Source organism: Alexandromys fortis, unplaced genomic scaffold (genome assembly GCF_014885135.2).
Source record: "Alexandromys fortis isolate MF-2015 unplaced genomic scaffold, M_Fortis_MF-2015_v1.1 scaffold_241, whole genome shotgun sequence".
Lineage (NCBI taxonomy): Eukaryota > Metazoa > Chordata > Mammalia > Rodentia > Cricetidae > Alexandromys > Alexandromys fortis.
In genome coordinates, this window is record NW_026068152.1 from 222,941 (window position 1) to 236,682 (window position 13,742).

General features: G+C 40.7%; 1 pseudogene; it reads right to left on the reverse strand.

The window, feature by feature from the left end:
• Nucleotides 1-5,836: 5,836 nt before the first annotated feature.
• LOC126491534 (pyruvate kinase PKM-like) lies at nt 5,837-7,295 on the reverse strand (annotated as a pseudogene).
• Between the last annotated feature and the right edge of the window lie 6,447 nt (nt 7,296-13,742).

The following is a 13,742-nucleotide window of genomic DNA, read 5'->3' on the forward strand; positions in this document are numbered from 1 at the left end:
ACACACACATATATACATATATACACATATTTATATACCCACACCCACACACATATATATGTGAAAATGGAACTGGAAGTATTAATTTGTAGAAGAGTGGAGGACATATGAGAGAAAGGACTATGAGGAGTGATAACAACTTATGCTAAAGGCCCTTTGAAAAAGCCATATGGAAACCTACTACTGCAGAAGCTTCCTAAAATATATGCATATACAAACACATATAAAAAAGTTTAAATGTTGTCAGTATATAATAAGAGGAAACTACTTCAACTAGACATTACATGCTTCCAAAAAAACCTCTCATTTCCAAGGAATGGGTTACCTTTTCTGAGTTGTTAGATAGTGGGGTCCCATAGACCCTGCAAATATCACAGGCTATCACCATTGCTATTGGTTACCTACCAGAACTTGCTGATAACTCTACTGCTGAAAATACCACATAACTGAGTCATAGAACATTGAGAAGTATACCTAAAAATTCATAAATCTCTCCAAGCTATGACCCCATTAAGTTATAATAATGACCTGCCTGGCAAGATATATCCATCCAGTGCTGCAATAGTGGCACAAATGTTATGGGAGTAAGCAATAACTTTCTGATTTGATTTCAGGTCTGCTCCACAAGACAGAACCGAAACTTGGCACTGTCAATGAGGACAAGCACCTGGAGCTACATAGATTATAAGTGCTAGGCAAGAGCTTACTATAGTTTATCTGCTAAATGTACATAGCATTAAATCATAGTTTTAAATCAGACTGCACATCTTCCCTCAATCTGACATTCCTCTAACCATGTCAAGCTGGCTTCAGCTACCAATACTTCATTAAATCCAAAAGAAAAAATAGTTTTAATTTTGAGGGAGAAAATGTGCAGTTATGAGAACAATTAACTTTAGTCTTACTTAAAACAAAATGAGGGTTGTTTTGTGCTGTTTTTCTTGTTTGTTTGCTTTTCAAGACAGGGTTTCTCTGTGAAATAGTCCTGGCTGTCCTGGAACTCGCTCTGTAGACCAGGCTGGCTTCGAACTCACAGAGATCTGCGTGTCTCTACTTATGAGTGTGGGGATTAAAGGTTTGTGCCATCACCACTGAGTTGTGCTGCTTTATCTACCCTTCTCCTCACATAGAATCAGGAATGAAATTCTATCTCAGGCAGACACTGATACTAATGGACACTTGCATGCACATACCCTCACAGGAGCACATGTGCTCATACACAAATGCACACATACATCAAAATTCTGAGCATGTCAAGTGGAAAAAGTTTTGCTGGTATTGATCAAAGCTCTTGAAGTCAACAGTCAGTATAAACTTGGAGGGTAAGATATTTCCATCTTGAGTCTATGTTAAAGCAATCTATTGTTATGCTCTAAAACAAGAGAGTTTTGGGTTGTATCTTTTTTTTTTAACTTTAAAATTCTTGAGACTATGTCAAAAAGCACCAGTTTTCATTTTCTGGGATGAGGCAGGAAGGACTACACAGATCTGCATTTAGTTAAAACCAGAACAATTTCAGCAACAGTAAAGAGACAGCTCACAAAGCTACCAGTGTTTGAGGTATCATCAATGAGATGTCAACCATCCTATTGACCTAGCTGAAACTAACAAATCAGGAAGCTTATGGCCCTGCACAATAAATTTCTACTGGGACAAGATGATTCTAGGCCTGCATTTAGGGTTTGGGTAGCAGGACACTGTCAAGTGTGGAAGATTTAGGTGAAGAGGGTGCCCGAGTCCCTGGGAATGCCTCTCAACTTGCTTTGTCTTTACAGCCTGGTTAACTTCCTTCTGCAAATATGGAAAACACAGAAAACCAACCAAACAAACAAAACAGAAATCAAACAAGCCAGTTTTAATCATGAGGGTTGAAAGATGCAAGAATCCATAGGTATGGGCAGTTTATTATAGCCATTTACCAGGATAATAGTATTAGGTTCTTCCCTAGGGCCTATGATACATCTAGGGATTTTTGGCCTAGTGAATACTTTCAGTCATGGGTTCTTTCTTATAGAGAGGGCTTTAAATCCAAGAAGAAGGTGGTTGTTTTATCCCAGTACCTGTGCCACCATTGCACAAGTGAACATATTTTGCCAGGATAGCCATTACTGTTGCTCACCAGAGTCACAGCTGGCTTGGACTACTGTTTATTTTTCTCCTTGGTAGCATGCATAGAACCTTCCAGCACTATAAAAGGTAACCAATAGCAATGAAGCTTCAAGGTCGTCAGTACCAGCTTGAGTTCCCCAAGTCCTATGACAGAAGTATGTGGTTTCCTCAGCAATAGGCTCTTACCATCAACTTCTGGATGGTTAAAGCAAAGCAAGAACTGTGGCAATAGCCCATACTGTTTGAGAGGGTCTATGGGACTCCACTGCACACTTGAGCTCACAGAGGCTGTGACAGCACTCACAAGACTGAACACAATCAAGTCAGATGAAACCTCAACACAAATGAGGGATGGCCTCGTGATGTTCCACTCCCTAGCTGAAGAGTCCCTGGGAATGGACACCTGCTGGGTTAGTGTCAGCTTCCTCAGGATGCAGCCCCTGAGAGGCTACCTGTTCTCCAGCAGGTAACCCTACACCCATGCACATGCTGACAGCATTAAGTGGGTTAAAAAAAATCACATGAAGTCGGGAGGGAAAAGTTAAGGTGTGTTTGGGGAGAGGGAAGGAATTGAAGGGGTGAAAGGGATGAAAGGGTTTGATCAAAACACTTTACATGAATGTATGAAATTCACAAATAATAAAAATCAGAACCTTTTCATTATTCATGAATGACAGTGTGGGACCATAACTGACTAGTTATTGCCATGGATCATGCCAGAGGAGGCTCCAGCTACAATTGAAGTTCCAGGTGTCAATGCACTGGAACGGAATCCTCTGATGGCTCAGTCTTGTTTAGGTAAGGCAACAGGACTGCAGACCCTTGGTGTAGGAGGTCCTTCTGTCTGTGTGTTGCTTTCATTGATTAATAAAGAAACTGCCTTGGTCTGTTGATAGGGCAGAATTATGTAGGCAGGGAAAACTAAATGGATTCTGAGAGGAAGAAGGCAGAGTCAAGGAGACGCCATAGATCCGATGCCAGAGATAGATGTGCTGGAACTTTGCTGGTAGGCCACGACCTTGTGGTGATGCACAGATTAATAGAAATGGGTTAAATTGATATGTTAAGAGTTAGCCAATAAGAAGTTAGAGTTAATGGGCCAAGCAGCGATTTAAATAATACAGTATCTGTGTGATTATTTTGGTTCTGGGCAGCCAGGACAAACAAGAGGGCCTCCTCCCACAGACCCTGGAATGTCTTTTGCTTCTGCTGTGCCTTTACATATTTGCTGCAGCTCTCTTTTTTCTGTTATCTAGCATAGTGTGAGTGGTTGCGGGGAAATCTTCACTGCCTGTGATATAATGTGTTTATCTCTTGGAAACATCCCATTGTACTTGGCAATTTTACCTGTGGATTGTTAAGAAAATGAACCCTTCCTAACCTGTACTGTCTAATTTAATAATAGTAACAATAGCTTATACAGAGTTTTGATGAATAAAAATAATAAATACAAGGACATGTTTCACAGCCAGGGTCTGTGAGTCTCACCTAAGGAGCTGCATGGATTGTAGCTCAAATTAATGACTAACAATTGAGTTCCAATAGCCCAGCTAGTTTAAATTCTTTTAACCTTAATGTTGGGAGATGTCTTCACAGGTCTCAGAGTGCATCACAGCTGAAACAAAGCTTTGAAAATAACAAAGTTAGACTAAGATGTTTCGTTAAATAACTTTGAGGTGAAAAACCCAAGAAGACAATCTAAAGTTTTAGAAAGGCACACTGTTAAATGCAGAACTCTTTAAGGCCAGGGAACAAGAACAAAGCATCCCAATTATTATTGGCTGATGTACTCTCCTTACTAGGTTTGGTTGATAACCAATAGTGATGATTAATTACTTATACCCATTTACGTCCTAAATCTTCTGATGTAAAAAACTATTAACGAACAGATATGTACCCTAAAGATTTAAAGTAGAGCTGACTGATTCTTTTCAATATATATAAGTATAGGTTTGCGATTTCTTTAAGATTCCTTATAAGATTACCTTTCAAGATGAGTAATAAAGTAATTGGCCCTTTCTTTGTGACTTGTAGTGAGGAGGCGAGCAGGCATGCTTTTCGTGTCCTGCCCGGCTTCCGCACAGCTAGCTTTACACCCGCCACTCCTTCTACAGTGACTACAAAATGCAGCCTGCCAGTGAAAGACCTGACAAGAACACATTGCTTGCCACATGGTTAATCTATAACAGGTTGCTTGGGTATGGATGTATGTGGGTTCTTGGGATGATTTGATTTTCACTTGTAATACATAAAATGTTTAATCATGTGGGGGAGATGAAAAACACGTTTTCCCTATAATCATCCACTTGAGAAATGGAGTGCAGCTGTTTTGACTCTTGTCTGGAAGATTCTGTTGGGGTATAAAAACCTGTAAAACAACATAAGATAGAAGAGAGAGAATAAAAAAGAGAAGAAATAAAGAAGGAAAACATCAAGAGAGCTTGTGAATGTCTTTTTCCGTAACCCTCCTCAGATGGAAAAGTTTAGCCTCGCCAACTCTGTGGATTCCTATCAAAGCCCTGTGCTGCTGGAGACTGGTCCCCAGACAGCTGCAGTTCATTTGGCTACTTCTTGTTCTTGCTAGCATTTTTTTTATCTGTGCCTGTAATTAGCTTTTCAGCACAAAAAGCATATCTATGAATAAACAGAGTTGCAGATTGGTGCCAAACCTGCTTTAAAGCTACCAGAAAGGCGGGTACAAGGGAAATATATGTAAAGTAATATGCAACCATTCCTCTGTGCTACCAGCCTTTCGAAAAGGGCATGGGGGATAAGATAGAATAATGGGAGGGACTTTTAGCAAAAACATTGTAGGTGTGTTTGAAACTGTGACAGAATATATAATTTTAAAATGTCTTTTTCTCCCCCAAGCAAAACAAATCGTATCATTTGCTTTCAGCATTTCATCATACAAAGTATTGCACTTTTACTGAATCATGTTATTCATTTGAGTGATGTAATGTAGGACGTCAATTGCATGTAAGAAGGTGGAACAGGGTATTAGGTAAACCACCAAGGTCTAGAGTTAATGTAGAATGATAATTAAATGGCTGAAATAAAGCTTTGGTTTGAGACAAGCCTGGTCTACAGAGTGACAGCCAGAGCCGGTGAAACCTTGTCTCAAAAAACCAAACAAAAACCTTTGGGCATTTAGTTTAGTTTTATTTTTCGTTGTTTGTTTTTTCCCAGCCGCTGTTTATTTACATTCAGGTGGGTGCTGTAGCAACAGGCCTGGAGAGGCTGCAGCAGGAATGTAAAGGTGGAGAGGGGAGGCTGTGTGTCTGCAGTGACAGCTGAGTGGAGAGAGCAGGGAGAAGTGGGGGAGACCAAAGCTGCTGGGGAAGCAAGTCAGGGCCGGGCCAAAGGTTATCTGGACCCTATGCCCTAAGCCCCTACCCGCTACTGTCTCCTGACTCCAGGCCAAGGCTGGGAGTTCTCTGCGCAACTCTCTACAGGAACAAAGCACACAGAGATGTTGTTTCTGCTCTTCCGTAATAAAGTCAGAGGGCATCCATTCCAGCATTCCTTCTTCGCCTCTGGCTCGGGTTAGGGCCATGTGATAGAGAACTAGGCTCTAGTCCATATTTCAGAGGCATTAATTTTCCCTGGCGTCCCAGCCCACCAGCGCCACACTATGGCCCAGAGTGAACACAACAAGCATTGCTGGTCTAGTGGATGGGGTGGGGGAGGGGTGGGATGGGGTTAGAAGAGGGGCTCCAGAGGGCCTTCAAGTCACAGGCACTACACACGTGGTGTTAGTGAAGCCGGAACCAGGGTGCCACCTGGTCAGCGCAATAAGCACATCTTTCTTTTCGAAGAATCCTTGGGCCTTGCCAACATTCATGGCCAAGTCCACACCGAGTTCTACATCCTCAGTCCAGGCATCTTGTGCTGCATCCTTACACAGCACAGATGGGCCTGGCTAGCTGTCTGAAGATTGCGTGTCACAGCAATGACGGGAGCGAAGAATGTGAGTGGTACCTGGCTGCCTGGTGAGCCCTCCTGCCAGGCATGGTGAGCATGCTAATGGCCCCACTCCAGCCCTTGAAAGAAGCCTCCACAGCGCTTCTGTGGAGGCAGAAAGAGGCAACTTCTGTCTCATGGGCCGTCAGGTGTGGCATACAAAGTCTCCAGAGGGTAGTCTCCTTTGGCTGGTTCTCCTGGCAACATGATGGAGCATCTAGGACTGCATTGGCCACATTACTGCCCTCAGCACGAATAGGGCAGGGTTTCCTGTTCATGCTCTCCTGCATCTGTGTGGCACAGATGATGGGCCTCCCAGCTCGGTTGTATTATCCTCTGAGCCAGGAAGACCTTCTCCACAGTAATCTCAATGCACAAGCCACCACGATCCCACCTTTGGCCTCCAAAATCTCATCAAACATGCAGACACCTTCACGGTTCTCAATTTTGCTGGTGATCTTCTTGTTCTTGTCCTTCTCTCGTGGGACCGCCCTAAACTCATGCACATCAGCTTTCTTGCTGATGAAAGATGCAAATGCCATCTTGCTCTGCTCCAAACTTCAGATCCTGGATGTTCTTTTCTGACACCTAAGGGAAGTCCTCAGAGCTCCATCCTTACCCAAGGAGCCACCATTCTCCACATCTGTCACCAGGAAATCAGCACATTTCTCCTTCATCTGCAATGAAACGTGGCCCCCATCCACGTAGATCTTGCTGCCCACCTCTGCCATCTTACAGTTGTTCGTACAGTCTAGACACAGGATGTTCTTATCACACTTCTCTACATAGGCATTGTCTGGGGCGATTTTCAGAGTGGCTCGCTTCTTCAGCTCCACCTAGTGCCACTGCCCTTGATGAGTTCAGTCCGGATTTCAGGTACCTTTGTGTCCAGAGCTACAGCAATGGACCGGTAGAGAATAGGTTCAGATGAGAAGCTTTCTGTGGCTGCATGCCCGCTCTTGATGATTTCTGCATGGTACTCGTAAATTCCATGAGAGAAATTCAGGCGAGCTACCTTCATTTCAGACTTGTTCATCCCCTTCAGCATCTCCATAGATCAGGAAGCAGGACCAGAGGTACAAATGATGCCAGTGTTGAGGGCTGGGATGGGTGCAGAGTCAGTGTTCAGGGGCGCGTGTGTTCCAGGAAGGTGTCAGCGTGGCTGCGTGGGGCTGCTGGGTCTGGATGAAGGCAGCTTCTGCTTTGCTGTGTGGTTTTGGCATGGTTCCTAAGGTCCTTTGGGTCCTGCTGCAATACCTAAATTGGACACCAGGGCGCATCAAGTTTAAAGTAAGCACTGGGGTCACAGGGACACAAATGGAGGCAAAGTTCTTGCTGTGTACTCCTCAATCTCTTACTTCTCCATACCTGGACCATTATCAGGTTGCAGCTCAAAGATATTCCTAATCTGAGCATCTGCATACCTACTCAGGAGCTGAGCTGGCGCTAGCTCCGAGTTCCCAGTTTATTCTAAAGCCTTCTTGCAGCCTAGAGGTCTGTTCCCAGGCCACCACGGTCTGGCCAACATGGCAGAGTCACTGAAGTTAAAGGACACCTGTAAGGAAGCGAAGGCTCCGTGGACGGTGGTCGGGTGAAGTTTAGCTGCCCTGGTATCATCTTAATGAACAGTAAGCCTGCAGTTGATGAAACCCCAGGCTGAGGACTTGATGGAATGATCTAGTGTTGTGTAGTGGAGGCAGTATCATACTTAAACTGCCAACAAAGAATTGTCATTTGCAGGTCTACAGTGATGGCTCAGTGGTTATGACTACTGGCTGCTTTTCTAGAGGACCCAGGTTTTTATTCTCATCCACAAGGTGGCTAAAAATCATCTGTAACTCCAGTTCTAGTGGATCTGATGCCCTCTTCTGGCCTTCATTGGCAATGTATACGTGTGGTGCACAGACATACATGCAAGCAAACACACCCAGGCACATAAAAATAAAAATAAATATTTAAAAAAAGAGTTGCCATTTCTACAAGTATAATAGCTTTTGAGAAATTCTTAATATACTTTAAAAACTCAACCCCTTTTAGTATCTAAGGACCTGTGTGTGTGTGTGTGTGTGTGTGTGTGTGAATAGGGAACAATGAAGTTTGGTTGGCAACAGGTCTCTTTTCACACTGGTAACCAACAAATATGTGAGATGTCCCTCAGCAATATCCTAATGTACCACAGGAAAGAGTGAAGTGACATTATAACACACTGGAATAGAGGCGTAGGAACCTTCCTCACGAGGATGTGCTCCCATGTTTCTCCCACCTAGGAGCATGGTGTGGCCTTCACTGGAACTTTTGCCTAAAATGTGCTTCAGTGGTTGCAGTTCAAGCTACTAGAGATGCCATCCGCATCTTTTGACATCTTCAACGTCAGATATGCTGTGGCCCTTGCGATATTCAGATCTATCTCCCATTTCTGAACTTCTGTGGCCAGGCTGTTCGCTACTAGATGGCTTACAGCATGGTACTGTTTCTCACCAGGATTAGCACCAAATGTTCCCATTATCAGTTTGGATTCACCCAGAACACAGGGCCAAACCTGTTACAGCATTCTGTCCTCCTCTTCTCTAAAGGGAAAAGCTTTCTTTTTACATTGGTGAGCAGCCAGTCTTTGAAGATGAGGTAGAGAAACCCTGCAAGGGGTAGCTCACGAAGATGGAGAAAAGCTTGATGTCATCAGGTGAGTTATGAAAGAAGATTATCACTGACTCTACACGGAGAAAAGCTATATGGAAATATTCTGAACAAATTTAACCTAGTAAATTAGACAGTCTACAAGAAATAGACAAATTCCTAGAAAAATATGTGCTACTAAAAACTACTTTGAAAAAAATGAGAATCTTAATTGACCTATAATAGTAATAAAATTGCATTGGTAATCACTGTCCTTTCACACGGACTCATATGGCTTCCCTGATCAATTCTAGCAGACACTTATGGAACTAACATTGATAATATAACATTCCTCTTAGACATTAGAAGAAGGAATGCTCGCCAGGTGGTGGTGGCACACACCTTTAATCCCAGCACTTAGGAGGCAGAGGTAGGGGGATCTCTGTGAATTTGTTTATAAGAGCTAGTTCCAGCACAACCAGGACTGTTACACAGAGAAACCCCACCTTGAAAAACCAAAAAAAAAGGGAATGCTTCCCAACTCATCATAAAAGGCAGTGTTACACTAATATCAAAACAAAGATATTCAAGAAAAAATCCTACAAGCCCCTTATGAAGATAGACACAAAATTTCACAGCAAAATACTCTCAAATGGAGTTTGGCAAAAGATTATACACATGAAAACTGGTGTTAGTGTCAGGAGTGTAGTTAGTTCCATGTATCGACTACTCTAATATAATGTACTAAGAAATTAGAAAACAATATGATTAACTTTAATAGATGGGGAAAAGATATTTCAAAAATATCAAACACAATTATATGGTCAGAACAACGAACTAGGTACAGGAAAGGAATTTCCTCAGTCTGATAAGGAACATGTAGGAAAACCCCACGAGTATCCCATGTACAGTAGTGAGTAATAGAAATCTGTCTGTGAGCAGGAAGAAATAAGGATGTCTGTTTTACCATTTCTATTTAGCTTTGTGCTGGAGGGTCAAGCCAGGGCAATCAGGCTAGACAAAGAAACAAAAAACACCCAGTATGGAAGGAAATAGACACAGCTATCTCTACTTACAGATTTGGTACAATCCCTATTAAAATTCCATATGCCTTCCTACTTCTCCATTTTGACAACACAATTCTAAATCATATGGAAATTTAAGAGAACCAAAATAGCCAAAATAACTTTGAAAAGGAACTACAAAGTTTTAGTCCTAATGTTCCTGATTCAGTTATACACTAGAACCCTGCAGTAATCAGGACAGTGTAGTATTGAAATAAAGACAGTACATAGTGGATGGGTGTATATGTTGTTTTGAAGAGTGCTTTCCTAGCGTGGATGAAGCCCTGAGTTCTGTCCCACTACCACATAAACTGGGTGTGGTAGGGAATATTAGTAATCTCAATAGCAGGGAGGACCAGAAGTTGAAAGCCATCTTTTGTAACATGAGGGCCAGTTTGTTGGGGTTTGTGTCCTGCCCAGTTCCCCACAGTTGGCAAGCCCCAAAGAAAATCACACAGAGATCTCCATAAGTTATAAAACTGATTGGCCCATTAGCTCAGGCTACTTATTAGCTCTTGTAGCTTATATTAACCCATTATTCTTATCTAAGTTAGCCACATGGCTTGATACCTTTCTCATTGGGGTAGAATACATGCTGCTTCTTCGGTAGTCTGTGCAGGAATAGGAGGAATGAGCTTCCTCATTCCTAGCATTCTCCTGTTCTCATCCCCCCCCCCCTCTACTTCCTGTCTGGATGACCTGCCTCTACTTCCTGCTTGGCCAATCACTGTTTACTTAAAACATGATTGACAGAATACAGACAATTCTCCCGCCCCAATCTCCACTTATATAGCAAATTCTGGGCAGCCAGGGATACATGAGAGCTTGGAGGAGGAAGAGAGAGAGACACACACACATAGAGACAGAGAGATACACATAGATAGAGAGACAGAGTCACACACAGAGAGGCAGACACACATAGAGTTTCATAAATGATTGAAATAAAATTTAATATCCAGAAATAAGCCCACTTATTTATACACTTATATATCTGTGGTCATATGATTTTCAACAAAGTTGTCAAGACAATTTGTTAAAACAATTCAATAGTAAAATATCAGTTTTGTTATCAAATTTTGCTGGGTCCACCAACTTATATCATACTCAAAATGCATCAAAGACTTACATCTAAGAGCTGGATCTGTTAAATTGTTAGTTGAAAATATAATGAAATACCTTAGTGTATTTGAATCAGTCCAGGCAAATATAGATGTTTCATCAAAAATAAAATAAAAAACCTTCTATATCAAATGGTACGGTCAATAAAGTGAAATGATAACCCACAGAATGGGGGAAAATAAAGTGAAATGATAACCCACAGAATGGGAGGAAATAATTTGCATTGCCTAGCAGATAAGGAGGAATAATGGTTTCATACCTAGAAACAAATAGATAAATAACTATTTATTTGGAGAGGATCTCGTGTAGATCCGTCTGGCTGTGAACTCACTTTTAGCAAAAGATGACTGTAACTGGCCTTCTTTTGGGCCACCAAGCAGCACCCAAATCACTATATGGAGACTTATTATTAGTTATGAATGCTAGGCCTTAGTTTAGGCTTGTCCCTCCAGCTCTTACAACTTATTTTAACCAATTTTTCTCCATCTACATTTGGACTCAGGACTTTTTAACCTTTGTTTGATTCTGTCATATAAATGGAAACACAGGCTGTATGGTCCCTTGGGACTGGCTTTTTGATATAGCATTTCCCTTTCTTTCTCCCTTGTTCTTTCTTCTCTCTCAAGCCTTGATTCCTCCTCCTACTTCTTCTCTCTGCCTGCCAGCGCTGCCTATTCCTCTACTCCCAGATATTGGCCATTCAGCTTTTTATTAGACCAATCAGGTGCCTTAGGCAGGCAAAGCAACACATCTGTATATCATTGAACAAAAATGCAGCATAAACAAATGTAATGCACTACAAAGTTACAGTAATAGCCCACAAGAGATGGCCTTAAACTCCTAACCCTCTTGCCTCCACCTCACAAGTTCTGTGACTACAGCCATGTCCTATCACACCCAACTCAAGAGCCAACTTAAAAATAAAGGGTTTGAACAAACATTTCTCAAAGAAAAATATACAGATTATCAATGAGCACTTGAAAAAAATGCTAAGCACCACCAGTTTTGAGAGAAAAGGAAAACCATAACGAGATACAAATTCTCACACTTCAGTATGGCTATAATAATAATTATTGATAGATCATCAGCTGCAAGTTTAAGCATTGTAAGGAGGGGGAGGAACTGGAACTTTCACACATTGTTGGTGGAGATGTAAAATGGTGCGTAATTCTTGTGAAGCAAAACCATAAAATATTAAACATAAATGTGGTAACCTCATTCAGCTAAAATCAAAAAATGAAAGTATTTATTCACATAAAACTTGTAGGAGAATGTTTATCACAGCCCTCACAATAACCCAAAAGAGGAAATGAGCTATCTATCAACTGATAACTGGGGAAATGTGACATATCTATACAAAGGAGTGGCATTCAGTTATTAAAGGCAGCAGAGCCCTGATCTACAACACTGATACATTTATCAACATTATGCTACATGAAAAAGTCAGTCCTGAGGGACCATATAGCCTGTTTCCACTTATATAAAACATTCACCATAGACAAATACCCAGAGAGAGAAAAGCTTATCAGTTAAAAGGCTCAGAGAATGGATAGGGTAGGCAAGGGAACAACTGCCAGATGGTATGGATTTTCTTTCAGATGTAAGGAATATGTTCTAAAATTGGTTGTGGTGGTGACTACATAAGTCTATTTCATCACCAGTTCACAATTATATACTATAAGATTGCGCATTTATTTTATATGAATTGTATCTAAATAAACATAAACCTGTTATTAGAAATCCAGGATCAGATCGCTTTTCAGATGATTTAATTATTTAGTTATTCTAATTCTTTAAATAATTCTAATTATTTAAAGAAGAATTGAGATGACATTTACATAAATCTTTCCTAAATATAAAACATGTGGAAACGTTTCCTCTTTGTTTTATGAGACTAATATTATTTTAACATCAAAATCACCAAAGAATAGGATCAAAATATATTATGTGAAAATGTTTAATAAAAAAAATTGGAAACCATTAAATACCTTACAAAACAAACTAAAGACTAATATTCATTACGAATATAGATGAAAAATCCTTAACAAGATAATAGTTCCCTTCTGTTTCTAGCTTTCTGACACTTGTAAAAACCATCCAATAATTACATAACTATTAAATTGTCAAATATTAATATTTGACAAATTTTAGTGTGAATTGATAGCATGAGTGTTTTTTCATTAGTCTGTCAGTATAAAATGGACTACATTGGTTGATTTTCAAATATTGAACCAATCCAGCAGTTAGAAAGGGTTTGGCTTATGTAAAATTCTTTTAATACAGTACTGAGTTCAAGTTGCTGTTATTTCGTCGAATATTGTTTTATATAATTATGTGAGACAATGGTAGGCTTTATTTCTATGTATTTAGTGTAATTATAAGATGCAATATTATTTGGCTATAAAAAGATGATGATACATAACACAGCGTGTATGATCCTTCAAAGCATGATGCTAATAGAAAAAGCCAGTGAAGAAAATGTATTATATAATTTCAGTCATGAAATGACCTGAAAAGAGAAATTACATATAAACATGGCATAAAGTACTGGTTGTTAGGTGTTGAGAGGATGGAAGCGATAAGAGAATGAGAGCTACATGACACAGGGCTTCTGTTTCAAGAGATGAAAATATCCCAAAATTGACTGTGGTGCTGGTTGCACATACCTGTGAATAGATATCAAAATACATCACAAGCCATTGACATAAAAACTTTAAGGGATGAATTATGTGATGTTTGAATTGCAGAATAAATAAAATGAGTAAAATAGAGAAAGAAAGCAAATGTGGTGACACACACCTGTACTCCCAGGACTTGAGAAGGGGAGTTCACCTGCCCTTGAGTACATAGCAAATCCTAGGTCAGTATGACATA